This window comes from Peromyscus eremicus, chromosome 11 (genome assembly GCF_949786415.1).
Source record: "Peromyscus eremicus chromosome 11, PerEre_H2_v1, whole genome shotgun sequence".
NCBI classification, from domain to species: domain Eukaryota; kingdom Metazoa; phylum Chordata; class Mammalia; order Rodentia; family Cricetidae; genus Peromyscus; species Peromyscus eremicus.
This window is the reverse complement of record NC_081427.1, coordinates 75,862,334-75,876,169: the sequence shown is the minus strand read 5'-3', so window position 1 is coordinate 75,876,169 and position 13,836 is coordinate 75,862,334. Positions and strand designations below refer to the sequence as shown.

The 13,836-nt window shown below is 41.8% G+C and overlaps 1 protein-coding gene and 1 pseudogene across 2 annotated transcripts in view; one reads left to right on the top strand and one right to left on the bottom strand.

Moving 5' to 3' along the window:
* The window catches only part of LOC131921588 (integrin alpha-5-like), a 41,647-nt pseudogene that overhangs the window by 27,000 nt on the left and 811 nt on the right, over positions 1–13,836 (bottom strand).
* The window catches only part of Erap1 (endoplasmic reticulum aminopeptidase 1), a 35,274-nt gene continuing 30,753 nt past the window's right edge, over positions 9,316–13,836 (top strand). For both annotated transcript variants that reach the window (XM_059276598.1, XM_059276597.1), the window contains exon 1: positions 9,316–9,567. The gene's annotated coding sequence lies outside the window, so the exon portion shown is untranslated. The remainder of the gene's footprint in view (positions 9,568–13,836) is intronic.

Sequence of the window (13,836 nt, the reverse complement as noted above, 5' to 3'; positions counted from 1 at the left end):
TAATGTCTACCCCAGATACAGTGGCTCTGCTATATTCCTTCATCTGTCTGTCTATCTATCTACCATCTATCTTTCTGTCTACCTACCTATATACCTATCTCTCTCTGTATCAATCTACATTTGAAGATCTATAGCATCAGGACTTCTCAGAGTGGGACTCACATGTCTTTAAAACAAAACAAAACAGGTTTCTTTCAGTTACTCTGGTTTTTCTTACATGTTCTTTTGCTCCAATTTGCATACTGAACCTTTCATCTATGACCAAGTTACTGATTACAAAAAATTTAAAAAGGAGTGAAACACCTGGGTAATTTGGGTATTTTATTGAGCAGTGCATTCAACAAATTAAGTACCTAATGTAAATTTTTACTTTATTATGATCTTGCTATTTTCTTTCTTGATGGTCAGGTTTTTTTGTTTTGTTTTTGTTTTTAGATTACTGAACTCATTCAGATTCTAAGGAATTTAGCAAGGAGAAAAGCAAATCTAACACAGCACCAACATAAAATTCAGAATTCACATTAATTTAACTCATGTAAGTTTAACATCTTTGATTCTGTCTTATTCTCTTTCTCTCTTACTTTTATTAGGTTGAAAGGTGGACCAGTGGCAAGGAGTTGTCTAGTACTTTGAGTCTCTTGAGACTCTCTGCTTTGTTTGTCTGTAACCTTGCCATGCTTGCCTGCTGAGACCTGCTCTGAGGTCCAGTTCTATGGTCCTCTTCCTTTGCCTCTCTGATGTAATTCTCTTTGACTTCAGGCTTCTGTTGGTTTCATATTGTCATCTCTGTTTTATAAAGGATTTAGTCACCTTCCTTACCAAATGTTTAATTCTAGTGACTGGATCCTGGTCTCCTTAGTAGTCATGAGGACAGGAAACATATTCTCCATGAGTTTGGCATCCATTCTTCTGGGGACCAAAAGATGACTCATTGTGAAAAAATCCTTTTGTACATTGTGAAGATGCATCTTTGCCAAGGTGCCTTTTGATTGGTTTAATACAGAGCTAAATGGCCAATAGCTAGGCAGAAGGCACAGGTGGGACTTCCAGGCACAGAGAGGACTCTGAGAGGAAGAGAGGCAAAGAAGCCAGACAGATAGAGAAAACAGAAGGTGTCAGATGGAAGAGAAGTAACACCACGTAATAGAACATAGATTAATATAAATGGGTTAATTTCAGTTATAAGAGCTAGTTAGGAACAAGCCTAAGCCATAAGGCAAGATTTATAATTAATAAGTCTCTGTGTTATTATTTGGGAGCTGGTTGGCAGGACAGAAAAAGACTTGTTGTAACTCAGTTTGTGTAAGTAAAAGATTTTAGGTAGCATTAACTTCTCATTAATATGTCATAATTTGGGAGATATAGAAAAAATCTTACTAGTTTCTAATGTCTAGTTTCTTCACAAATATTTAATATTTGTCAATTGTTTCTCTTATGCATGTATCTTTTATTTCAAAGACATAGACTATCAATCCTATGATTATACATAGGCAATTCACTCAGGTACACTCACAACTGTCAGTAAAAAATAAAGGGAAATGGGTTGGGGACAGGTTACTAAGAGTGTCTGCCATTGTAGTTCTCTAGCTTAATGAAGTTTCTACTCAGAAGAAAAAACCTACAGTGTTGGAACCAAACTAAGTGAGATGATTCATGAGGTTAACTTATAGGCTAATTTTCCTGACCTTCTTGGATTGTTTTTAAAATTTATATTACCTTGTTTTCTTTCTTTCTTTCTTTCTTTCTTTCTTTCTTTCTTTCTTTCTTTCTTTCTTTCTTTCTTTCTTTCTTCCTCTCTCTCTCTCTCTCTCTCTCTCTCTCTCTCTCTCTCTCTTTATAACCTGACCAAAGTTTCTTTCTATCCTCTCCTCCAAGCCCCTCCACCCATCTCCCTTCTGTATCCCACCTCTACCCCATCCACTCCTCCTTGGTTTCTACTCAGAAAAGGGCAGGCCTCCCATGAATATCAACAAAATATGGCATATCAAGTTGCAAAAAGGTTAAGCACCTCCCCTTGTATTAAGCCTGGGCAAGGAGATCCAGTATGAGGAATAGGATCCCAATAGTTGACAAAAGGGTCAGAGACAGGTCCTGTTTCCACTGTTAGGAGTCCCACAAGAAGACTAAGTTACACAACTGTAACATACATGCATGTATCTTATTTCTTTAAAATCTTTATTCTCAAACTATTTCCTTTTCTGTTGTATTGTAGTTAGTTCTTATCCCCAAGGGCTTCTTAATTCCTGGCTTATTCACCTTTTAGACACATTGCAAATAAAATAAAGGTTCTCCCTTAAAACACAGACAACTATGCAATACACAAATGATACGCATACTCATAGAAAGACAACTTACTTTTTGAACAACTGCTGTGTCAGAGGGACCTTTATAAAGCCAAAAAGCTTGGATATCAGCTTTAATGTGTTCAGATTGGCAATATACACAGAAAACTAAATGTTGAGTTGATAGTGAATTTCAAATGTTGTAACAGAGAAGGCCCAAATCTGCATATTATGAGCTTCATGTGATTCGTCCAGATATACTGCAAAAGGAAAGCCTTAACAACAATCATATTTTGCATTTTAACGAGATTGTCTTTTCCAGTGAGTAACAGATAATCTTTATATGACAAAACATCAATTTCCCAATAGATAGATGTGTAACAAACACAAAAATACAATCCTCAAAATAAGAAATAAAAGCAAAAGCATCTCTTATAAACATATGGTCCATGTATGATATGCTCAGTCTCATTAACAATGAAAGAAATTCCAATTTAAAGAAAAAAAAACAAATGTAATTATGATTTATTTCCTTGTTGAAAGGAGTGAAAAACAAAACAAAACAAAAAACCACCAAACAAAAAACAGAATAGGAATACAGAATGCCTGGAAAAAGGGACAAATAATATTCCTGTGTTCTGTCAGGCTACAAGAAGTAAAGACATGTCTGGGTGCCCTCTTGGCAGGTATAATGGAATGAATGCTTGAGAATGGAAAGGAAATAGGAAACATGTAATCAGTCCATAGAGTCTTAGGTAGCTAGACAGTCATTAGCTAGTCTAGAGGCCAATGAGAATGGACATCTCCCTCATAGTTTAGGACCCTACCTAGCCACACTAGGAAGGAAAGCAACAGCTTTTCAGGGCTTTGTTGAGGGCCATTAAGGGAAAGTTACTCCTCCTCGTCAAAATAATGGAATTGAGTTCTGTGTCTAGCCCTGGTGGAAACAAGCCATCCTGATCTGCCTTAAAGATTAGAACAATACATATTATTACTACCTCCCTTAAGACCTAATCCATCTGGGCCTGTCAATCACCTTAGTCAGGAGACTAAGTTTATGAAGGAGGGTGGATTCACCTGAAGATGTGCTGAGGGTGTGGGAAGAGTAATTATCCCCTTAATGAGAGAATGTACCCGTTCCTCCCAAAGCTCCTTCCTCAGTTTGGTTGCTTTCTGAGCTTCACTGCAGAGCCTACTTGTTGTCCAGAGTTCTCACTTGTCTCACTTTTTCTTCTTTTTATCACCTCTTCAGATATCAAAGAAAAATCTGTTTTTAATTTATTTATGTTTTATGTACATTGATGTTTTGCCTGCACAAGGGTGTCAGATCCCCTGGAGTTGGAGTTACAGACAGTTGTGAGCTGCTATGTAGGTGGAGGAAATTGAACCCATGTCCTCTGGAAGAGCAGCCAGTGCTCTTATCCACTGAGCCATCTCTCTAGCCTGACCCCCAAAAAATCTTAAGCATGCTTGCTCTGATACTCTTGACTTCTCCCATCTTCTGTGGGCCCTCCAGCTGCTTTCTATAGCTGCTTTGGACCTCCATGGCTAATTTAAAAGTAATAATTTTGTCTCCATCTTCTTCCTTCTGGTAGCTCCCAAGTTTATAGCTTGCCTGCCTTGTTGTTTTTCTTTCAAACTAGTAAAATGATCCTTGAGCTTCTATCTGAGTCTATTTTTAAATCTTCTATTAATAAGACTAAGAAGGGAAGGCCAATTCCTTAGTAACAACAGCACCTAGATTGCATTTCAGGACCCAGTGGTTCTGGAAATTCTAGAATAGTTTTGGTGCCTTAATATGTGATTCCTACCAAGGCTATTCATTGCTTCCTTTTATGGTGCTCTTTCAAGATGATTTGAACTCTTTATATTGTCTGGCTCCAATTGGGTGAATTAGAAAAGAATTTATTATTTTTCTTGACTGCAAAGTCCAAGAGTACAGCCTACTTAGCCCCAGCTGGACACAAGGGTTTGTTACTAAGTAAGATGTGGGAAAACAACTTGGAGGATTTATTGTATTCAGCTTTATATGTTTCAGTCCATCATGGCAGGGAGGACATGGTAGAATGAAATAGTGCATAGATTCAGGAAATAGAATGTCTTACTTTAGGTGCTCCCCTTCCCCTTTTGACCCCACTCTCTCTTAGTTGATGTAATAGTGCCACCTGTATTGAGGACAGACTTTCCCCCCTTTAGTAAATTCTCTCTTGAACACACACTTAGAGATGTGCTTTGCTAGTGTCTTAGGCGATTCTCAATCCAGCTGTCTTAGTTAATTTTCTATTGTTGTGAAGACACCATTACCAAGGAAACTTATAGAAGAAAGTTTATTGGTGTGGTGGCTTACAGTTTCAGAGGATAAATTCATAACCATCATGGCAGGGAGCAACATGACATCAGGTAAACAGGCATGGTGCTTGAGCATCTTGAGACAATAACTCTAAGGCAGAAAGAGCTAACCCCAAAGCATACCCCCAGTTACACACTTCCTCCAAAAAGACCACATCTCCTTATCCTTCCCAAATAATTCCACCAACTGGGGACCACACATTCAAATATATGAGCCTATAGAGGCCATTATCATTCACCCACCACACCAGCCAAATTGACAAAGTTGAACCATCACCGAGGCCTTCAGAGGGTTTGTTTGCTCTTTCTGTTTTTCTCTGAATTGGCTGTACTTTAAGTCCAGCTCCTATATGTGGTTGCCTCTGGCAGGTCACTTACCATTTCAATCCCTCAGTTTCTTCATTATAGAAAATTACACACATATCCAGCAGGAGGCATCAGAAGCAGAAGGCAAGGAATGAATGGATGGATGCAGTTATCTCTGTTACCAGGGCAACCTTACTTATTCTGTCTTTTCTCTAATTCAAGCTTCTGAGTAAGCCAAAAGGACAGTAGAAATATTATGAAATGGCAGTAACATTGACAATCAAATAAAATAAATAAGCCAAATTTTGGCATCAATTGACAAAAAACTTATTAAGGCAGAAGTGACTCAATTAGAGAGAAACTGAACCCTGCTTGTTTATATTTGGTAACATAAAACCAACAACAATTGATCTCTGTAATACACCAAATCTGAACCTGTTTAAACAGCTCAAGCTTAAGGAGGTGCCCCCAGCACATGCCCCCTCTCTCACTTCTCCTGCTCACTTTGGACTAAGGACAGTGAAAAGCCCTGGAAATGGATAGGCTCAACTGGGCCTCCTACACTTTATGGTCAACAGTATGGGTAGTTTTCCCAACTACTTATTCTGGCTGAGAAAACACCAGGGGAAGTGTTATATATTATTCAGCATTTAAGTGGTTTTAAAAAAGAAAAGATTAGCAATTCTCCATACTTTCTCTTTTCTGCCATAAGGACCTAGGGGGTCAAAGCTGTGTACACACAAGATGAGAAGCCTCCCCAAGTCCAAAGTGGCTGTTCAGGGTGTAGTACTCTGCCTAACAACAGTGCCTATGTAGGATGTGTGAAAAGCAGCTCTGGGTGCTTAAGGGATATCTTTTACTTTTTACAACATCAAAATTTAACACTGTACTCACTCAGGAAAAAAAATCTAGACATTTTAAAAAGGTTTCTTCAGGAAAGTTTATTCATAGGAGCTGGCTGTAGATGCACTTTTAACTGGAAGTGCTGAATGAAATAGAGGTGGGGTGAGTAAGGAGGAGTGAGTAAGAACTAGCCAAGGAAACAGATTTGATGGAAAAGAACAATGACCTCAGAGTCAACAGACCTATATGTAATCCAAATAGTTTCTTTTTGACTGAGCAAGCTGCAAATTTCTGTCTTCTCAACTATAAAATACAGTACCTACATTATAGGGTTGCTGGATGGATACGGGGGTGGGGGCAAGACAGATAGACACACACACACACACACACACACACACACACACACACACAGAAAAAAAGACAGGCAGACAGAGACAGATACAGAGAGGACAAGCGAGCTGTGACTTGCATTCAAAACAGTAACTAATGGTAGGTAAGTGTGAGAGCCAAAATTACATTTTAAGTTTTAATTACTATGCCTTAGAGATTCAAAAAACAAAAATGCCTCTGATCTGCAAGTCCCTTGCCCCCAAACAGATAGTTCCTGAATGCTGAAGGCTATTTTTTATGGGAGATAACAAGCCACATGTTTTCACTCCCCTAAACAAGTTTGTTTGACTCATCTGCACAGGAAGTGCTTGATCACATGTGGGCAGGAGGTACGTAGACAGGAAATATGTCAGGATATATGCTTGCCCCTGATTGGACCTGATGGAAAATGCAATGAATTATGGGTTTTTCTGCCCGGTCCCGCGGGCCAGGTTATTTGATGAGACCGGAGGAGGCACCTCCTGAAAGATCAATGGGGGCGAGAGAGAAAGGAGACCAGGCACGTAAAGGAAGACAGAGACATTCTGAGTTGCGTCGAGGTCTCGTTTATTGACTGGGTGTTGAGGCTTATAAACAGGGCTTCAGGCAGGGAGGGGGAACAGGGGAAGCACGGAGAGAAGGATGGAAAATTCCTAAGGGAGGGTGAGGTCACTTTGGTCCCAGGCCCCTGCAGTACTCCAGGAAGTTGTACAGCCCGCGGTTAGGCCAGGAACTTCCTGCCTTTGTAAGGCTTGATAAAGTAAGGACGCCGCTGTCCGGAATCGGTCCCCAACATTTTTCTTCTTAAGCCCTTGCCATACTTGATTCTGGGCCATTTCCCAGGAACATAGGTATGGATCTAGCCAGAGTCCATCTACCTGGCCAGTGTTTAATTAAATCTTGCTTCAAATTTGGCTTTAAACTGTGGTAGTGGTCTTATTCTCTATCAGTGGGATTAACATAAGCCACAAATCTAGGTATCTGTAACATGAATCTTAAAAGGTCTTATTAAATAAAAAACCAGGTATCAGGGTTAAAACCCAAGGGATCAGAGGAATAGGAAAAGTCACAGCTAACCTCACCTCACCAACTCCTCAGCTTCCAAAGAGACCTACTTCCTGTATACCCACGCCTATATGCCTTTCTGTTCTGCCAACTCGTTTCCTAACCTCCCAGCTACATCACTTCCTGCCCATCTACATCACTTCCTTTTGCAGCCCAGCTCTGTCACTTCCTGTCTGTCTGTACAGACCTCTAGACCTTTATGGTTAGTGCTGGGATTTAAGGCATGTGCCACCTGGCTGTGTTCCCAGTGTGGCCTTGAACCCACAGAGATTCAGACAGATCTCTGCCTCCCAAAAGATAGGATTCAAAAGATAGGATTGAAGGCATGTGCTACCACTGCCTAACTTCTATGTTTACTATAATGGCTGGCTTTTTTCTCTGATCCTCAGATAAACTTTATTGGGGGCAAGGATAAAATATTACCATAGGTATCCTTTCTTTTTCCCTCTGACTATTACTAAGTTTGGTAGTTTTCAAAGTTTTCATTTCACAGACTCTATAACTGATCTTACAATTTAAATTCTGAACTCCAAGATCAGCATTTTCAAAAATGTCAGGTAATGTTTGGAACTAGAAGTCAATGCTGCCAAATCTACTCTTTTTTTTTTGTTTTTTTGTTTTTTCGAGACAGGGTTTCTCTGTGTAGCTTTGCGCCTTTCCTGGAATTCACTTGGTAGCCCAGGCTGGCCTCGAACTCACAGAGATCCACCTGGCTCTGCCTCCCGAGTGCTGGGATTAAAGGCGTGCGCCACCACCGCCCGGCTGCCAAATCTACTCTTACACTCTACTCTATACTGCTCTTTGATTCTAGAGACTAAACCACAGCCAGTGTAACTGAGGGAAATTCTGAGTCAGAGTAAGTGCGCAGTGATGTTAGCTTTTTCCTTGCCCATTGGCCAAGCTCTTTCCTGCCTAGTTCACACAGAGGCATCCACTTCCTCCTGTATTTTCAACTGACTTCTGTATCAGCTTCAAGTCTTTTGATCCATTTGCTTCTACCAACCTGATCTTCAAGGAATGTCTTTATGTCTATGGGTATAGTTCAGTGGTTAAGTACCTGCCTAGCATTCACAAGACTTGTGAAGAAGGAAGAGAGGGAGGGAGGGAGGAAGATAGTATGAATATACTGATGTAAAAGGGAAGCTTATTATTAACAACAGGGAAGCTATTACATAAAATAATAATAAACAAAATGCAAAACAACGCAAGGGTCTGAACAAGCTAAGATAGCTCTGAGTTTTTAGAGATGCCTGGAGACTTGTAAAGCTAAAACTACTTAATGATGCAAACCATCATGTGGTCACAGAAATTACCAGATTACGAAGCCCACATAGTCCTGCTTAATTTTAATAAAACACTTCCCATATTTCCTCTCTATTTGAATCTGGGACAGGGTGCTAAATTTTCTAATACAAAATGTCCCAGGTGGTACATATTTTTGCAGAAGAGAGCCACAAGTTTAAAAAAAGTGCTGAAAATTCTGCTCAGAGACTTGGATGTCAAGTTCTTAATGGGCAGGAGGTTGAGAATCTAGCCTAACCAAAAGCCTGGGAAAAGCAAGGATGGTATTTGGACAGGGAATAGAATGCGGGATCAACCACAGCCTTTGGTGAATTTGGATACTTGTGTTTTATTGCTTCTGTTTAAAACTAGGCTTTTATGGTACTTTGGGAAAAAAATAATAACAAAACCCGAGGCGGTATTATATTGAGGGAAGCAGACAATCCTCTGTGGTGCAGTGTCTCTTCCTTATTAGGGATAGGGAAGTTCTCTAATCATCGCCTCCCCACACACACACACACAAACACGCACACATACACACCCTAAAACAGCATCTAAAGTACCTACAGTGCCTAGCAAACCCCAGAGTCCTCAGAATTTTACCACTGTGTACTTCTGGATTGTTTATTTGGGGGAGTGGCGTGGCGGGCGTGGCAAGGCTATCAGCCACTTGCAGAGAGGAAATGATGAACATCTCCATCCAGTGGGTGTCCCTGCAGTCTTGGCGGGCAAAGTCAGTTTGAATGCCTTACTGAGCACCAATCTTGCACATTGTTGTGTTTCCTCCGTTAGTGAAGTTAGCAAACAAAGTAAACACACCATAAGACACACAGAAAACAAAACAAAACACTGCGTTCTGATGCTCTGCCAGCCCCGCAGCAGCAGCATTCATTCCCAATCCGGGTCCCTAAATATGGGCCCGAGGCTGCGGTAGCCCTGGCCAGGCCACACCCCGGGCTTGCTCTTCTCTCCTTTAGCACCTCGGTCGGGGATAACCCGCGCCTGCCCTTGCTGCCTCTGCCCAGCTCCACTTTCACTTTCGGTTCCGGCGGCCAGGCTGTCGGCGGTGAAGGTGAGGCGGCTTGGCTGGGCCTGGTGGAGCGCTGGGTCGGCGGGGTACCGGGCTGAGGGGTGCTCTCGCTAGCTGGCACCAGCGGGGACTCAGGCTCCAGCCGGCAGGACGGGCGCGGTGGGTCAGGAGCAGGATTCTGCAAAGCACCTAGGAGCGCCGGGACAGGGCGGGCGGGCCCGGGGAAGGCGAAGGCCGTGAGGCCTGTGCACTCCCCGACTCGAGTCACCGTCAGGCTGGCCTGCTGCTGGCCACGCTCCGCCTCGCTGCTGGAGGCTGGCCAGCGGCTCCATCCCCATAAGGCCTAATGGCGACCAGGGAGGGCGGGGTGGACTTTGGGGACAGGCCTTGGAGGGCACCTTGAGGCTGTTCCGAGCGAGGGAGCGAAGAGGCACTGGGGAGAGCATGGAGTGTCCAGAAGGCTAGCTCCTTCCCTCTGGCTCCTGTACTCCCAGCTTCGAACCCCACCCACCCACTCCCACATTGCTGAACTAAAGGAAAGCAAAGTGAGTGCCTTTTCTGGGCGCTTCACTCACAAGGTATGCTGCTGGAGTGGTTAATTTCGTAAGAGGAAGGGAAGGAGCAAGAGAACACTTTCTTAAGCTTTCGATGACGGTTCTTTGAGTAACTCAGGTTTGAAAAGAACACGTTTTTCTTTTGAATGCCAGATTTACTGTCCGCTCCGTATATGGTCAACAATTAAATTTTTTTTTTTAATTGGCTACAGTTTCACAGCTCCCACCTCCAGCTCTTTTCTGCCCAGATTTGGAAATGTACCTTAAATTGGCAGCTTTTTAAGGTGGACCTAATAGAAAAATTCTGGTATATTTACATACATTTAACTCCACATTGAAATAATTTGCCAGAAGTGATGAGCCATTTTCAATGTTTGTTAACTTTACTGTTTACAAAAGTTTGGCTTATACTGGCGGAAGTTAGGAAGCACAGGTGTTGCTGGTTGTTGATTTGTTTTGCATTGATTGTCCTAATACAAATGGGAAATCGTGCAAACAGTGGCCTTTAACTTCCTTGAGGAGCATGAAAAGTCAGAATTACCAGACAGTGCAAATACGATTTCTAAAATGGCAGACACTTCTTAAGTCTGGCTTGGGTTAAAGTTAGGTAATAGAGCCTGCCACACGTTAACCATTCACTTTAACAATTCTTCAGTTTCATCATATGAAAAATGAAAGTATTTTACAATGTTCTTAAAATTAGAATGTAATCTGTGTTAGTGTCTGCTTGAAGTTTCATCTTCAGTTTCTTTTAGATATCGAAGTTAAACATTTTAATAAATGAACCCACGATCCTTTCTCCCTTTAAAAGTTACTGTACTAGTCTTCTCTAGTTCAATAAAAGACACCAGTGCCTACCAGATATTCATTCTACACATACTGTAGCCTTTCTTGATAACTGCCTTCTCTTCTATCCCAACTTCCAGCTCATCCTAAATACAGAGGAGCTCCACTCTCTCCAGGCTTACCCTCAGGCCTCCTGCTTGCTGCTTTCATTTCTCGGTGTAGCACCAGAAGAATTTTATTAGTCTGTGAATTGGATCCCAAGACCTTCTAGCTAAAAGCTCTGTTTGTCTTAGTGTTTAGGATTGTATTCTCCTTCCAGTACTGAACACATCTGCAGGAGTGTACAGTGGTCTGGCCTCTGGCCACCTCTGCAGAGCCAGTTCCTCCTTTGTCTCACCTTCACTGGCAGTCAGAATCACTGCTGTTTACTCCTCTGCCTACAAATGTGCTGCTGTTTCCCCTGTCTGGGAACACCTTCCCCTGTTCCTAGTTAACCTGCATTTTGTTCTTTAAGGCTTAGCTAAAATATCCTTAAGATAGCCCCAGCCAAAATGTAATTTGACCTGCTCTTACTCTCTTTTCCTGTGAAGGTAGAGTGTGTGTGTGTGTGTGTGTGTGTGTGTGTCTGTGTCTGTGTCTGTGTCTGTGTTGTATGTATATACACCCAGAGCTTCACCCTGTATCTGTATAAACTTATTAATCTCTTACCACCAGCACTGTAAACTTTGAGGCCAGGGACCTGTGTCACATTGGTATCCCTAGCACCAAGCAAAAGGCCACAAATAGGCTCTTGATAAATGTTTGTGTAATCCATTACTGAAAAAATTTAAACTGATTTGGTCTTTGCAACAACCTTGTGAGGGGATATTGCTCATTTTACTCATAAAGAAAGTGAAACCAGAACTAAAGTAACATGACCAAGGTCACACAGTTGGTGCTGAAGCAAAGACTAAAAGCCAGAATGTCCCTTTTGCCTATATATACTTTAGATACTCTGTGTGTGTGTGTGCGTGTGTGTATGTGTGCGTGCGCACGTGTGATTATACACTACTAGGTCAAGACAACAAGTGTAAAATGCTGATGCTTCACCAGAGCTTAGTAGTTATTAATATTTCTCCTTGACTTCTGTTCTTTTAAGTGTTAGTGAAGCAGTTGCATATATTGAATAAATTATTGTTTTAGGGAGCTTTCTCCCCATGTGTCACTCTTAGAGAATGTTTAATAAAGTCAAGTCTTAGGAGGCCATTCGGAACTATGAAATGCTGTGTTGAAATGAATACTTATACCAGATGAGAACAGCTATTTTTTTCAAAGAAAGAGCTAAACATACTGGAACATGACCTCGGATTGTTTGAGATTAGCCAAGGAATTTTAACAGTGAAATACTTCTCACTACACTGAGTTTTATCAAACCCTTCTCAGGCTGTACTTTTAGGTGCAGTGGGAATGTGAAGATAGATGCACTATTGCTCTACATCAGTTTCTGGTGCAGTCCGGCATGCATCATAAGTGCATCAATGACAGCATTAAGAGGCAGGGTTAGGAAAATGCTGTGAGAGGAACAGAGAAAGTACTGGGAATGGGGTGGGGTGGAGTCAAAGAAGTAGTTATTTGTGCCTGGTATATTCCAGGAAGGATTCTCAGGGTTGCCTCATTTGAAGTGGACCTTGAAAGACATGAGAAAAATGTTGAGAGGGAGAGAATCCCAGAAAGAGATGCAGAAAGAGAAAAAATTCCCAGGTAAATTCTGATAATAGTATACTAGGATGTTCTGTATGCTGTGAATATGTGTTGCTCTGATTGGTTGATAAATAAAATGCTGATTGGCCAGTAGCCAGGCAGGAAGTATAGGTGAGGCAAGCAGAGAGCGGAATGCTGGGAAATGGAAGGCTGAGTAAGGAGATGCCAGCCTGCCATCCAGGCAGCAGCATGTAATGTCACACAGGTAAAGCCACGGGACATGTGGTGACATATAGATTAACAGAAATGGGGTGAGTTTAAATGTAAGAGCTAGTCAGTGGAAAGCCTGAGCTAATGGCTGAGCAGTTTTAATTAATATAAGTATCTGTGTGTTCATTTGGGTCTGAACGGCTGGGCAGGATACAGAAAAACTTCAGCTACAGGGTGGGTGTGGGGTGCCTGGGTAGAGCCTTGGTTCCCAGACTGGGGGATAGAGAGCCTGATTACCTAGCTCAGCAGTCTAGCGGGGAGAGGAGCCTTTGAAGACTACTTTAGAGATGTTTTACAGTCTGGTGATGTAGAAAAAGAATCTGCATCTTAGTGATTCAGTTCCAAACATCCAGTGAGTACGTGTGGCATATCAGATCAAAGGACACAGTCCTATGGGAAGTTCTTTTAGAAAAGAGAACAAGACGTTGAAAAATATTGAGTCCACTGAAATGTTACAGGTCCAAGATGGAACTCTTCACTGAATTAGAACACAAAATTCAGTGGCTTTTAATGGTTATTGCTAATTATAAACATCTTACCTTAGATTAGGTAAAAATGAAAGATAATTTTCTTTTTAGGAAAGACCAAGAACTTAGGGCAGTTTGCCTCATTTACCCACTGACTTTGCATGGATAAGCATTGGCATTTGAGCTGTCTGAATCACACCCCATTTTGGTTTCCTGGCCCGGAAGCCTTGAGGCACAGCTGTGTTCTCTCTAGCTCTATTATGAGCCAGTTTGTGCTAAGTCTTTAGTGTAAGGCCTGACCACACCAGTTGCTCATGAGCCTGTCTGTCAACTCAAAACCACTTGCAGCTCTTGCATCTCCTCCTGTGCTGCTGGGAATGCTGGAGACTCCCCAATGCTTGCCTGTTTGAACCTGCCACATTCATACCACTTTCTTCTGTCCTGTGCCAAGGGCCACACCTTCCAGATAGAAGCAGGATATCACTTACCTTTACTCTGTCTATCCACTCAAGGAAGTCCAGCATTTTGTTACTGATTTGACATCGTGCCTGAAA